Below are 13676 nucleotides of genomic sequence, written 5' to 3' on the forward strand. Positions count from 1 at the left end.
CCGCATTTCCATCTTCCCACTGCATTCCTGGCCCTGATGGCTGCTTCTCAGAACCACGCTGCCCTTGCTGTCCCTATGCCTGGAACGTTTCCTTAGGGAGAGTTAAATTGTTTGGCTCGGCATCTCCTCTTCTGGGCCACTCCCAGAGACCATAGTCCTTCTCAGCCTCCCCACCCAGGGCTGTCACTCTCTGAAAGTATCTACTTATTGTATCTACATTGGTTTGTGGTCTCCCCCATCAGGATGGCAGGCCCAGGAGGGCAAAGACATAGCCCATTTGCTTACTGCTCTACCTTCCCGTGCTGAATGGTTCCTGGCATATACTAAGAGCTGACACAGTATTTGTGGAAGGGAAGGGAGGAACAACAGAAGGAAGGAAAGGAGGAAGACAGAATCCCTGTCTTCAAAGAACTTAGCAATTGCCCCAACACAGTGTAGTAGGTGCTATGAAGAGGAGGTGCCTGTGCCCTGTGGGTGGTGGGGGGGGGTGGTGGGAGGGGTAAAGTGGAAGAGCCTGGTCTTGCTCTGTGATGCTTGGTAGATTCCCTTGGTGTGGGATTATAAAGGAGTCCACCAGGAGGATGGGGGGCATGGAAGGACACACAGGAAGGGAACAATTTGTACAAAAGAGGGACCCGAACCTGTTTTGGGTTGTGAGAGAGAATGGTCAGACATGCTGACTGCTCGTGAGGACAGACAGCTGCAGGAACCAGCTTCTGATGTATACAGTGCTGTCTGTCCAACAGTGGTGCTGAAAGCTCACTCTTCAGTCCAGGGCAGCACAATGGGGTCCCAAATTGGATTTATGCTCAGAAACTAGTCATAGCAGGTGTAGTGGCACACACACAGCTACTTGGAAGGCTGAGGCAGGAAAATCACAAGTTCAATACCAGCCAGGCAACTTAGCAAGTTTCAAGATAAAACAAATAGGGCTGGGGGTATGGCTCACTGATAGAGTACTTGCCTAGTATGTGTGAGGCCTTGGGTTTGATCCCCAGCACTACAAAACAAAACCACAAAGCTATAGTCACCCTGCTTCCCATATGAGATAATGCTGAGCTAGGATCATAAAGAGGACAGGCAGTGTGAGTCCCTTCTCATCCCCCACATCTTCCCTGGCCACCTGGACCTCCTCCCTCACACCCACCCTCCCGCCTCACAGGGTTACTGAGCTCTTTTTAAATTCCTGCCTTGTGGAGCTGGAGTCTAGTGTGGAAGGTGGCTTTTAAACAACCTCCAGCCAATGCACAGGGCAGGGTGCGGGGGGTGAGGTGCCACAAGTGGCTGTAACAGGGGGGTGGGACCTTGCTGGGGAGGCCAGGGAGCTCATGGTGGTGATGACACAACTGAATCTGAGCGAGTTAACTGGTTGGGGGGGTCAGGGGGAATATTCTCAGCAAGTGCATTCAGAGGCCAAGGCCATGGGTGAGCAACAGCACTGAAAACAGATGGGACAGGAGGGCCATTAAGGTTGCCATCAGGGGACGCAGTGGGGCCAGAGCAGAAGAGCCATGTGGCCATGGCAAGAGAGAGTGGCCCTTAACCCTATGCCCATGTGGAAGTGGAGAGAAGGGTCATGACAGCAGTAAGGGGCTGAGGTGGCTGAGTGGGAACTGGGGCATGGGTAAGAGGCTGCATGATGCTCAGGCGAGTGGCATTGCTGCCGGGGGCTGGGCAGATGAAAGTCCAAGGCAGGGTGGCAGGCTGGCAGTGGAAGAATGGGAGGTTTTCTGCCACATGGCTGGATGGACAGAGGGATGTTCACGGACAGGAAGGATGCAGGAAACACAGAGCTGATCTGGTTGGGCCTGGCACACTGAGGGCCCCTGAGGCACGGGAGGAACAGCTCTTAAGCTGGCAGCTGGATGAACAGACTGCAGGTTCAGGGCTTCAGGACACAGGTAAGATGCCAATCCTTTCTGTGGATGCCCACCCAGCTGAGTGACACCCAACCCCCATGTGTCCCCAGAGCATTGCCAAACAGGATGCATGGACATGACCTGAGGCTTTGCTGTGGGCTCATCCACTCCTTAGATTCCCAGAGCACCCAGGTGGCTGGCAGCTCTCAGGGGGACCCTGCCCAGGAAGAAACCTGCCTTGACCAAGGTCCTGTCCACTCTCTGTTATTGTTAATGTCAAGGGTACAATTGACATCAACTGACCTGGGGACATTTCTGAAGGGAACGTCCACCCAATCTTGTTGCCCACACCCCTCCCAGGCACCAGTTCCCAGCTTCCTCCCAATAGCCTTCCTGCATGCCTAGCTTTGCCTTGGTGCCTGCCTCTTGGGACCTAAGACAGCATGTCTTTCCTCCTTAATCATGAGCTCCAGGGCAGGCCTGAGACTTGGCACATCAAAGGCCATCTTCAAATGCATTTTTGAACTTCATTAAACAATCCTGACTAAGCCAGGATTTTCCACAGTGGTTCCAAATTCAAACAAGCCAGACCCAGGTTTCCAAAATACAATTAATTCCTCAAGTCACAGGCCCCCATTTTTAATCTGAAATGTGGTTACTATGGAGGAGGTGTCATGAGGACAGACGATGTCATCAACTACTGGGTCTTTACTGGACAGCCAAGGAGTTGAGAGGGGAAGTCAGGACTCTGGGCTGAGGAGTCATTTAGGAATGGTGGGGGCTGACAGGAAGCTGTGCAGGCTGAGGAAAGAGGGGTTGTTGTCTGTGTTGCTCTGTTTTCAGAAGGGAGGGTAGGGATTGGGAGATTCTCCAAATGCCAGAGTCCTCTTCAAACATGTAATCTGGAAAGTAGAAGGGCAGCCCACAAACTCCACAGTCTTCTGGCCTAAGAATCCCAGACAGAGTGGACAAGTGTGGAATGGTTATTTGTGCCATCAAAATGGGATGATGTCATAGCAGCACAATTCACAATAGCCTCAAAATAGGAGCCACCCAACTTTTCATCAGCCACTAAGAGATAAATAGGATATGTTATGACCACACAGTAAAGTCTGCATTGGTAATTGTCTTAGACTATTTTCTGTTGCTGTAACAAAATACCCAAGGCTTGGTAATTTATAAAGAGAAAATATTTACTTTGGCTCATAGTTCCAAAGGTCTATCTGCTGAGTTTCTGGTGAGCCTCCCTTGGTGGAATGTGGAAGAGCAAGTGGGCTTGTGTGGAGGATCACATGGTGGAATAAGAAAAAGAGAAGCAAGAGAAAGCTAGGAAGTCAAGGCTGCTTTAAAACTGCTACTCTCTCAGCCACTCTTGAGGGGGCTTCGTGCAGGTGGAAGGCTCCACCTCTTCTCAACACCATTCCATTGGAGACCAGGCCTCGACATGAGTGTGGTTGGAGACAACTACATCCAAACCATCACAGTCATAGGAAGGAATGAAGCAGTGACAGGCCACAGTATGGACTGACCTCAAGGACATTAAGCTAAGTCAAAGAGGCCAGACACAGACTGCCACATAGGCAGTGATTCCGAATGTTCACAGAAACTTCCAGAAAAGGCAAATCCAGAGAGACAAAAAGTGGACCACCATCACCAGGGAGGAGCTGGGAGGAACTGCTAATTAGCATAGTTTCCCTTGGGGTGAAGTGAATATTCTGGAATGAGACAGTGGTGATGGTTCCACAGCATGATGAATGTACTAGACAACACCGAACTGGGGACTTTAAAATGGTGTGTTCATGTGATGATATATCTCAATAGAGCTTGTGAAAAAAGTGGGATGATGATTAAAAGTCTCCACAATATAGACATAAAATGCTTATAATGCTGGTGTAGCATAAATACATGCTCCGTAAGTGTTAGCTGCTAAATGATGTGGTTCAGAGTCACTTCACTGCTCTAACTATGCTGGAATTTGAATTCCTAGTTGACCCTTGCTTCCTGAGCTAATCAGTTAATATCTTAAAGTTATGCCCATCTGAAATTCACGCAAAAATAGATGACACATCCTTTTTCTTTTTCTCAGTGCTGGAGATGGAATCCAGGGCCTTGCACACCCCAGACAAGTGCTCTGCTCGAGCCACACCCCAGCCTGACATAACTGCTCTTAAGGATGCTAACTTTCCTCTCCCCTTGTAGGAAGCTGCTGAGCCAGACTGTCTGTGGAGAGCAGCTGCGTGTTGGGTTTTCTCTGCTTTCGCACCCTCAGAACATGCAGCTGGGTGGGTGACAATCTCAATCTTGGTTTGTGAACCAACTCTTGAAAGCTCTGTCACAGGTGGCAGGCAAAGACTGGCATCAGGGTGGAGGCAGAAGGCAGGATCTGGAACGCCAGTGAGGAATAAGGGCCCAGTGACAGAGAAGCTAGTCAGCTCTAATCAAAACAGCGTTTCCATAATGTCGCTGCTGGTGTGTTTGTCAAAGAGGACGGCTTCAAGCTGGTGAGGCAGTCTAGGAATGGCACCTGGTGACAGGAAGAAGCCTGGTATATGGAGGGAGGGAGGAAAGGGTGCTGCTCTGTTTTCAGGAGGGAAGGAGGGGGTTGGGAGTCTCTGATGCCCCAGATAGCGTGTGTCCTCCCTAAATGTGTGTTCTTAAGAGTGGAACAGCAGTCTACAGACACCAGGGCCTCTTGGCCTCCTGCTTATTCCTCCTAGCCTACAGCCTATCTCAGGACCTTGCTCTAAGACACAGGTATCTCGGGTTCCCTCGTACAAATCTTCCACACATGGGTGAGAAGGAATTTGGGGAGCAGCAAGGCAGAATCCACCAAAATGAGAAAGCAAAAGCCTGCAAAGCCTCCATCTCCTCATACCCGGCCATTCCACCCCTGAAATCCAACCCAGAGAAAGACTCACGCCTGAGGAAAAAGGTCCAAAGAGCTGTGGGGCAACAGCTTAACATCCTCCAGTAGGAACTAAAACTGCTGTGGTCAGCTCTCCCTGTCTACATGGGGAATAGCTGTATATCAGGTTGAAACAGAAGAGCCCCAGGGCACCAGGGATGACAGACAGATCCAAGTTTGTCACAGACAGAAAAGTCACAAGTCACAGAGCACTTGGCAAAACAGTGCATTCAGCACGATGTCGCTTGCGGTAGACACAAAGTCCATTCACCCTCCTGACATGTAGAGCAGACTCTACACGTCTGCTCAAGTATGCATGCACAGAGAAAGGTCTGGAAAGATCCAGCCATGTTTCTCCACAGACAACAGTTACTCCAGGAGGGGAGAGTAGGACTAGGGGAGAGTAAGAACTGGCAAAAAGGATTTTAGCCTTATCTAGAGGGCTAAAAATAGTTTTTTTAATTTGTAAAGAAGCTGTTTTCATGTATTGCTTGCATAACTAATCACCGTCCTTCCTCAAAGGTTTTAGAAAAACCAACAGTTCCAGTTCCAGAGAGACTCAACTTGCCCTGGCTTCCCCCTGAAGTCCAGGCCCCCAAGGCCAGCTGCCTCCAAGGTCTCCATGACCTTCAAGCACATTCCTCACACTCCCCAAACTGCTGTCCCTCTTCACCTCAGGAGATAGTATGTCCATCTTTCTCACTGCTCAGACCAAACTTGCCAGCCCCTCTAGGTCCCTCTCTTTTTCTTCCACCCATACCCAACCCAACACTGAGCCTCTTAGCTTGACCTTCACAGTGCTGGAGATCGGCCCCTTCTCAGCTCCCAGAAACCAAGCCCCCATCACTGTTCCAGGGAGTCCACCATGACCACTGCGTGGAGCCCCTGTTTCTGCCCTTACCTGGCCCGTTTTCCATGTGACAGGCTTGGAAAAGGCTGTCAGGTCTGTTCCCAATGCTCTCTCCCTCCTCTGAGTGAAGAAGCCCAAGCTCTTACAAACTGACCCAGGCCTGCCAAACCTGGCCTTGGCCCCTCAGTACCCCTCTCTCATGACTGTGCTTATGGCCCTGGCCTCCAGACTTCCACAAGCAGCCCCTCTGTGGAAATGCTCATTTCCAGAGGTCTGCATGGTTTCTTATTTCCTTTGGCCTCAGCTCCCGTTGCAGTGGGCCTTCCTGAGGTCTCCACTTAATGACCTCCCTATACTCTGCCACCCGTCCAGCTTTACTTTACTGAGCTCTGTGAGAGGTGGCTTTGAGTCTGTCTGCCGTGGGACCTCCAGGCCTAGACCAGCTCCTGGCAAACAGCAGGGATGTGCTAAACACTTGCAGCGAGTCAGTGACTGTAACAAGCCCCCATCCACATGTCACTGCAAGGCCCTTGGTTGCTTCTGTGACAGTGAACTACTCAGGGGTCCACCCACTCCCCTATGCTCATGGCTTACATCCTCTTCTCTGCCTGGCCCTCGCCTTGGCCAGTCTTCAAGCTTTACTGTCATCTGTTCCTGGGCCCTGGCCAATCCACCTCCCCCTCCCTGACCTGCTAGCACAGTTGGAGGCTCTGGATTCTGAGCCTCCTTCCACTGTGAGTGACATAAACTGCTACACCATGCAGAGAACCTAGTGCTCGGTGTCGGGCAATGGCTTGTGTATTAGATCACTGAATCATCCCAATGGACCAGTGAAGTAGTTACTGATATTGCCTCCATTTTACAGCCAAGGGAATGACAGAGCTAGAATCCAAACCCAGCTGTACTGGATTCCAAGGTCTGCCCTTGCAAATCTTGTGAAACTGTGAAGTCTGAGACCTCAGCAAAGCCAAGGTGTCGACCAAGTGGCCAAAGAAAGAAGAAACCAAGCAAGGAATCTCAGAGCCCTGGATGGGGACTGGACCATGGTGGTGACACACATGTATGTCCCTGGGCTCCCTGGCTGAAACCCTGCCATCCCAAGCAAAGCCAGTGGGGAAGAGGGAGGCCAGTGCAAGAGCTGAACGTTAGCAGCATATACTTCAGTGGCAGACAAAGTCTGAAGAAGGCTGGGCTCCTCTTCTTGGCTGTGACTCTGGCCTCACGTTCACTTACAAGATAGTAGCTGGATGCTGGACATCCCCCTGTCAATCAGCCACAAGGTTAGAGCACTGAGATTTCTGGAAGCCAGTCAGGATGATATGATCCTGGGGCTAGCCAATGCTGGAGCAGGGGCAGATGCCTGACCCAAAAACAGAGTCTCACTATCCTTCTGGCCAGGGACTCTTGGTGTTGAGATTACAGAAGCAGCTACTCCCATGAGAGGGGTAAGTGAATAGTTCCCTAGCTGGTGGGGACTATTTCCTGTCAGGTGAATTGAGAAAGTGAGACAGTTGGTTTGTATCAAGTGAGAAGGATAAGCAGAAAGCTATCAAGATAGGCGCTGTAAAGAGCGGACTTCCTGGGAGCCTAGAGGCTCTTACCAGTTCTTTTGCTTTGTTTTGTTTTTTCTAGATAGGGTCTCGCTGTGTAGCCCAGCTGGCCTGGAAATCACAATTCTCCTACCTCAGCCTTGTGAGTGCTAGGATTACAGGCTGCAACACCTGCATGGCCCCTTCATCTGTTCTTGACCTTGGATGCATCCCTGTTCTTGGTGTAGAGAAGCAGCCCTCCTCAGAGTCTTGTGCTAAAATAACACAGTGCCCCTCTGCTGCTGGTAGACTGAGTTTACTCTTTTAAACAAGTCCTAAGTCATATAAATACTTTACAGAGGTGCACAGGAAATAAAAGCAATACATGAAAAACATTACCTCCATGACTGGCCCATGGCACATAACACCCAATACACAGTTGCTAATATTATCATTATTATTATAATCAAGCCACAAGGACATCCTAACCCAGGAGCTGGACAAATTAATTGCCTTACCCTGTCAATATAAATTACTCTCCCTGGGCGGTGTGGCATGCCATGGGGTTTTGTCCTTGGTCTTATTTAGGCCATAATTTTATCAGTGGCTGATAAAGGCTGTTTATGAAGTCTGCAGATAACATTTGGATGGGAGACACATAGAAAAACTGAATGACGGAATCTAGGTTCAGAACAATTTCGACAGGCTTGATAAAATGCATCCCAGCCAAGGTAAAGGTCCTAGACAAGGCGAGGCAGGGAGAGGGGAGTGTGGCTTGAGAAAAGTTCCCAGGACAAAGATCGGGCTTTCAGCTGATGTGCTCAGCATAGATATCAATATGGCATGGCTGCCAAAGGTTGCGTGATCACAGCACACAGAATAGGTGTGTGGGAAATATGCATGCAGACTAAGACAGAGGAAGGGGGCATTCTAACGAGTTTTGGCACCTACTGCGTGCCAGATCCCACACTGGGCATGGAGTAGGTAATATCATCATCACTGTCCCATGTGATAGGTGGGGAAGCTGAGGCTTTAAGAGGTCAAGAGGCTTGACCAGGGCAGGATGGAGCAGATTCATATCTGAATTCCATTCTTCTAGAAAGTACACTCCATCCCCATAGTCTACACTGATCAGTCCATGGTTGGAATGTTCTGTTTGGTTCAGACACAGTCTGATTTTAGAGAAAAACAAGCTTGTCCCGGTGAAGGTGATCAGGGAAGGTGAACACTCTGCCAAGAAGTCATCTTGAGGATGCATCAAGTTGAGCAGACCAAGAACAAATACACCAGCAGCTTCTCCTTCCCAAGTCTGCAGAAACACCACCATTTAAGATCTGTAAAAGCCGGGGATCAGGAGGACCACTGGCAGACTGAAAATGAGGAGAATCCCTGACACATGGACAGCAGACAGAACTGGATTAAGAAAAGAAACCCAAGCAATGGAGAAGCAGGAAGGGCTGCTGGGGGTGGGAGGGAGGTGCTGGCTGCTCCACACCCACAGGCAGCACTGCCTCCAGGGAGAGGAGGAGGCCGAAGGCCAGGCTCAGGCATTGGTAGAAACTCACAAGAGGAGGCCAGAAGGTGCCCTTCAATCCACCCAGCCCTTGGGAGCTCTTTCTGGGACAGACAGGCAGGACACAGGAGGAAGGGAAAGGGAGCCCTGTGCTTAGAACACATACCATTAACATCACACTCCTGGCCACAAATCACCAGATGTTCCATGAAGACAAACACCAGAAAAGAGAGGGCCTGTTTTATAAACATAAGAAACAACACAGAGTGATTTATAACATCCCAAATGTTATCAGTGGAAAGAGAACATTGTAGTCATCAAATTAGAACAGCCTAATTTAGAATGTTAGCAATCACAACTGAACCACCAAAATGAAGAAACACTGAACCACCAAAATGAAGAAAATGAAAAGACACTGAAGGGATGACTGAAGATACTGATAGAGAGAAAGTTAGTGATCTGGACGATGAGGCAGAGGCATTTACCCAAAACATGGAATGAGTTAATACTCTTTCTTGGCACAGTTTCATAGAGATAAGACTTGCTCAAATATTTTTGGTAGAAGTGTAAATTAAGTTTTTCTCATGAGACTATTGACACATTTCTTGAAACATAAGCCAAACAAATTCCATTATCTCAGCTAAGGGTCAGCAAATTATAGTCATTTTGGTGGTGGTAGTACCAGGATTTGAACTCAAGGCTTTGTGCTTGCTAGGGATGTGCTTTCCTACTTAAGCCATGCCTCCAGCCAGGCACATATTTTTATAAATAAAGTTTTATTAAAACACAGCCACATGTATTCATGTACATATTAACTATGGCTGTTTCATGGTTAAAGGCAGAACTGAGTAGTTGTGACAAAGACTATATCCCATAAAGACTGCAATATTTATTATATGTCCCTTTATGGAAAAAATTTTGACCCTGTTTTAGGCCATTCTTAGTTGGATTTTCTGTTATTTGCAGTCAAATGCATGCCTAATTGAACAATGAAGAACATTGTATGAATATAAAACCTCTAGAAAGATGAACATCTCAGCTGGGTATAGTGGTGCGTAACTGTAATCCCAGCACTCAGAAGGCTGAGGCTGGAGAAGTGTGAGTTTGAGACCAGCCTGGGCTACAAAGCAACTTTGAGTCCAGCTTGGGGAGTGAAACCCCTTCTTAGGGGAAAAAAAAAAAAAGATGAACATCCAATCGCTAACAGTGATTATTTCTGGAGAGAAGAATGAGATTGGGGGTATGTTTAATGGGGTATTTTTATTTAATGTGCAAAAACAACTTTAATAATGACAATGAACTCGAATTATTTTGCAATTTACTATTTCTAAGAATAAATGAAGATTTATACCTTGATGGTAAAAAAAACTTGTATTACTCATACTATTAAAAACATAGATGAATCTCACAGATACAATTAGAAGAAACACATAAAGTACTTATGATATAATCCTACTAATATGAAGTTCAAATATAGGCAAAATCTATGCTATTAGAGTCCAGACAGTGGTTACTTTTGGAGAAATATGTTAACTGGGAGGGGACATGCAGAAGTCCCCCAGGGTCCTAGATTTTGATGTGGGTAGTCTAACACAGGTATGTGCACCCATGAAAACTCTTAGAACTATACACTTAAGATCGGCCACTTTGTTATACATGAGGACAATGATGCTAATTCTGAAGTATATGTAATCGTATAAAGAAAAACCCTGAAGAAAGTATAAAAACACGTTGCAGTTGTAGTAACTGTCTAGGTGGTAGAATAAGAAGTGATTTTTGTGCCTTTCTGGTATATTCTAATTACTCTACAAGCATACATCAGTTCAGGAACCAGAAGAGATTAAAAATGCCACGTTGGGGCAGGTGCCCATGGGTTTGAAGCTCACCTCCCTGCCTCCCCTGCCCTGACCCCAGCTTTCCCAGCCGATGACGGAGCATGAAGGGAACAGGACTCACAGGAGGGACATGAGGACTGAGAACAGCGAGCACTTACACAGCCCTTACACTTTCTAAATACTCTATGTGGATTGTTCTTTTGATTCCCTCCATAATCCTCAAGGAGGTACTGTTTTCAGCTCCATTCTACAGATGAAGAAACTGAGGAACAGAGAAGTTACATAACTTGCCAGAGACCACTCAGCTATTAAACGGTACAGCCAGGACACAAATCTAGACAGTGTGACCCAGCCCCTGGCCCTGCCCTGGCCTACCCTGCTGCTCATGTGCCAGCCTCTTGCCATCAGTCAAACAATTTTAGGTTTCTGTATGTTTCTTTAAAAGGGCCAACATAGTCATCCTGGGAAAAGAATTCCAGAACTTAGTTGAACTTCCCCTACACTTATTTCATGATTTTCTTTTGAATTATATTCAACGATCTATATCTGTGGATTTTGAATCTGTGGATCCAGACAATTTCACATTGAAAATATTTGTGGAAGCCCGGCATGGTGACACATTGTTGTGGCTCCAGGTATTCTGGAGACAGAAGTAGAATCATGGTTCAAGGCTATTCCCAGGAAAAGTTAGCGTGAGACCATATCCGAAAAAAAAAAAAAAAAAAAAAAACCTAAAGCAAAAGGGCTAGGGGCAGCTCAAGTGGTAGAGCATCTACCTAGCAAGCACAAAGCCCTGAGTTCAAACTCTAGTACTTCCAAAAAAAGAGGGGGGTGTGGAATGAGCAACTGTACTGAACATGTACAGGTGTTTTTCTCATCCTTATCCCCTAAGCAATGGAGTGTAACAATTGTTTCATTGTGTTAGGCATTGTCAGTAACCTGGAGATGACTTACCAAAGGGGGTGTGTCGTGGTATAAACAGTGATGAATCTGTGGATTCAGGTATCCGTTGGGGTCCTGGAACCAACCCCTGCAGATGCCAGGAAGACTGTGTACAGTGGGGTAGGGGCACAATGGCTTCCATTCCTCTGACCAGAATCCAGCCATTGTTCACTGCATTTGGTCAGGGGAGGTGAGTACATGACCATCTCGTTATCAGATGAAGAAACTGAGGCTCACTTTACTGGCATCTTTGCCTCTGTCTTCCTACTCACCTTCCCAGTCCTGAGGCTGCAGAAGGACAGGATTCTCCTTTCTAGCTATGACCTGCAGCAGAGCCTGGGGAAGAGGAGAAAAAGTGGCATGGAAGAGAGCCAGCTGGTGGCCATGGTGAGGCCAGGCTCATGGTGTCCTCATGACACCAGAGAGGATGGATTGCTAAGCCTCATGATACAGGTACAGAGACCGAGCCTGAGACTAAGGAGCATGCCTGTGGTCCTCCAGCTGCCCCCAACGCCATGCCCACTCTCACCTCTCCTGTGCTGGCACAGGCCATAAGCACACTGGTTCTGCTTTACGCTGGCAGTTCTACCTGCAGCAAGTGGTTGACTGCTCTGTGCCTAGATCACCTCGGATCTAGTGAGGCCAATACTGTTTACTCACTGGCTATTGTGAGGCATGAGTGGTGTGAACACAGCAATGGACGTGGAACTATCGTTAGCTCCTGTGCCATCTGTCAGTTTATTCTTCCCACTGCAGAGTGGCTGAGTGGTGGACAGTTGTCTTTTGCCTGCACACTATCCTTTTCCCCTTCTTCTGGTCACAGTATCCTTTGGGAAATAGCCATCCCAGCCTACCTCGTCCCCCAGAATGGGTGCCCAGCCCTGACCTGGCTAGTGCATCTCACCTGGGGACTCCACCAAGTGTCCCCTTGGAGAGGTACTCTTTTTGCTGGAGTTGCTGAGAATTATGATAATGTCAGACAGGAGGAGGAAAAGCACAGGGGAAAAAAGTACCCATTACCTATTCAGGGCCATGGCAGGTCAGGCACTGCTCTAAGCCTCCTGACTGATGAGGCTCTCACAGCCCTTGTCTAGCTCCTCCAGTGGTGTCCTCAGACTGAGGAACAGTTCTCCTGGGCTGCTTTTACCCTGGAGACCCTGTGAAGAATGACTCTCAAGGCCCTCCTCTTCATAGACAGGCCATTCTCCTTTTTTCTGATCACACTCCATATTCCATACACTGCCTTTTCTGAGTAGAGTGAGGAGGTGAAGGGAGACACTTTAAAGGTAACTTCATGCCTTGGATCTGAAGAGAGGAGAAACTTTGAAGGGCACATTGCTTATCAAAAACAGACTGGGAAAGGGAGGCTGGCTGTGCAATCTCTCTCTGGTCACAAATTACAGCTCTCTGATGGGCTTTTCCTTTAGTTTAGTCTTGTGCTGGAAGCTAAGCTCATCCCAGGAAGGCTTTAGACATGTCAATCTCTTTACTGGCATTTTATCAGAAACTGATTCTCTTTGCTCTCTGGGCCTTGCTGTTGCTAAACCGGGGTTCTGGGGGCTGTGTTTGCAGACACGTCTCCTGCAACCCCCAGGGTCCCAGAGCAGGTGGAGATTCATGCACAAGGACAAGCCATGGGAGGGATTACTGCCACTCTGTGATCACATCACACTGGTAAGGAACACTGGCCTAAATTGTGTCTACTCTTGGCTTTGAAGGGATTTGCTTTTTTTTTTTTTGCAGTACTGGGTTTGAACTCTGTGCCTCCCACTTGCTAGGCAAGTACTCAACCACTTGAGTCAGTCCTTTTTGCTCTGGCTATTTTAGAAACACTTTTTGCCCAGGCCAGCCTAGACCATGATCCACCTATTTTATGCTTCCTATGGTTGCTGGGATGACAAGTGCGCACCACCATGTCCAGCTTTTTTCTTTTGAGATGGGGTCTCACAACCTTTTTTGCCCATGCTGGCCTGGAACTGCAATCCTCCATCTCAGCCTCCTACATAGCTGGGGATGACATGTGCACCACAGTGTCCAGCTATTGATTGAGACGGGGTCTCTCTAACTCTGTCCCAGCTGGCCTGGAACTGTGATTCTCCTGATCTCAGCCAGGATTACAAGAGTGAGCCCTCAGTGCCCAGCTGGGATTTGCTTTTTAAATAAGCTACTTTGTCCCTGCCACTCCTATACTACTGAACATATACTGAGCTCCTAGCAAGGCATCAGGCACCGTTCTAAGCAAT

The 13676-nt window shown here is 48.1% G+C and overlaps 1 protein-coding gene across 7 annotated transcripts in view; it reads right to left on the bottom strand.

The window, feature by feature from the left end:
- The window catches only part of Katnip (katanin interacting protein), a 160821-nt gene that overhangs the window by 123278 nt on the left and 23867 nt on the right, over positions 1–13676 (bottom strand). Inside the window, exon 3 of one of the 7 annotated variants that reach the window (XM_074059829.1) lies at positions 11706–11769. The exons of the other annotated variants lie outside the window; for them this stretch is intronic. The gene's annotated coding sequence lies outside the window, so the exon portion shown is untranslated. The remainder of the gene's footprint in view (positions 1–11705; positions 11770–13676) is intronic. 7 annotated transcript variants of the gene reach the window in all.

The sequence above is a fragment of the Castor canadensis genome, chromosome 17 (genome assembly GCF_047511655.1).
Source record: "Castor canadensis chromosome 17, mCasCan1.hap1v2, whole genome shotgun sequence".
NCBI classification, from domain to species: Eukaryota; Metazoa; Chordata; class Mammalia; order Rodentia; family Castoridae; genus Castor; species Castor canadensis.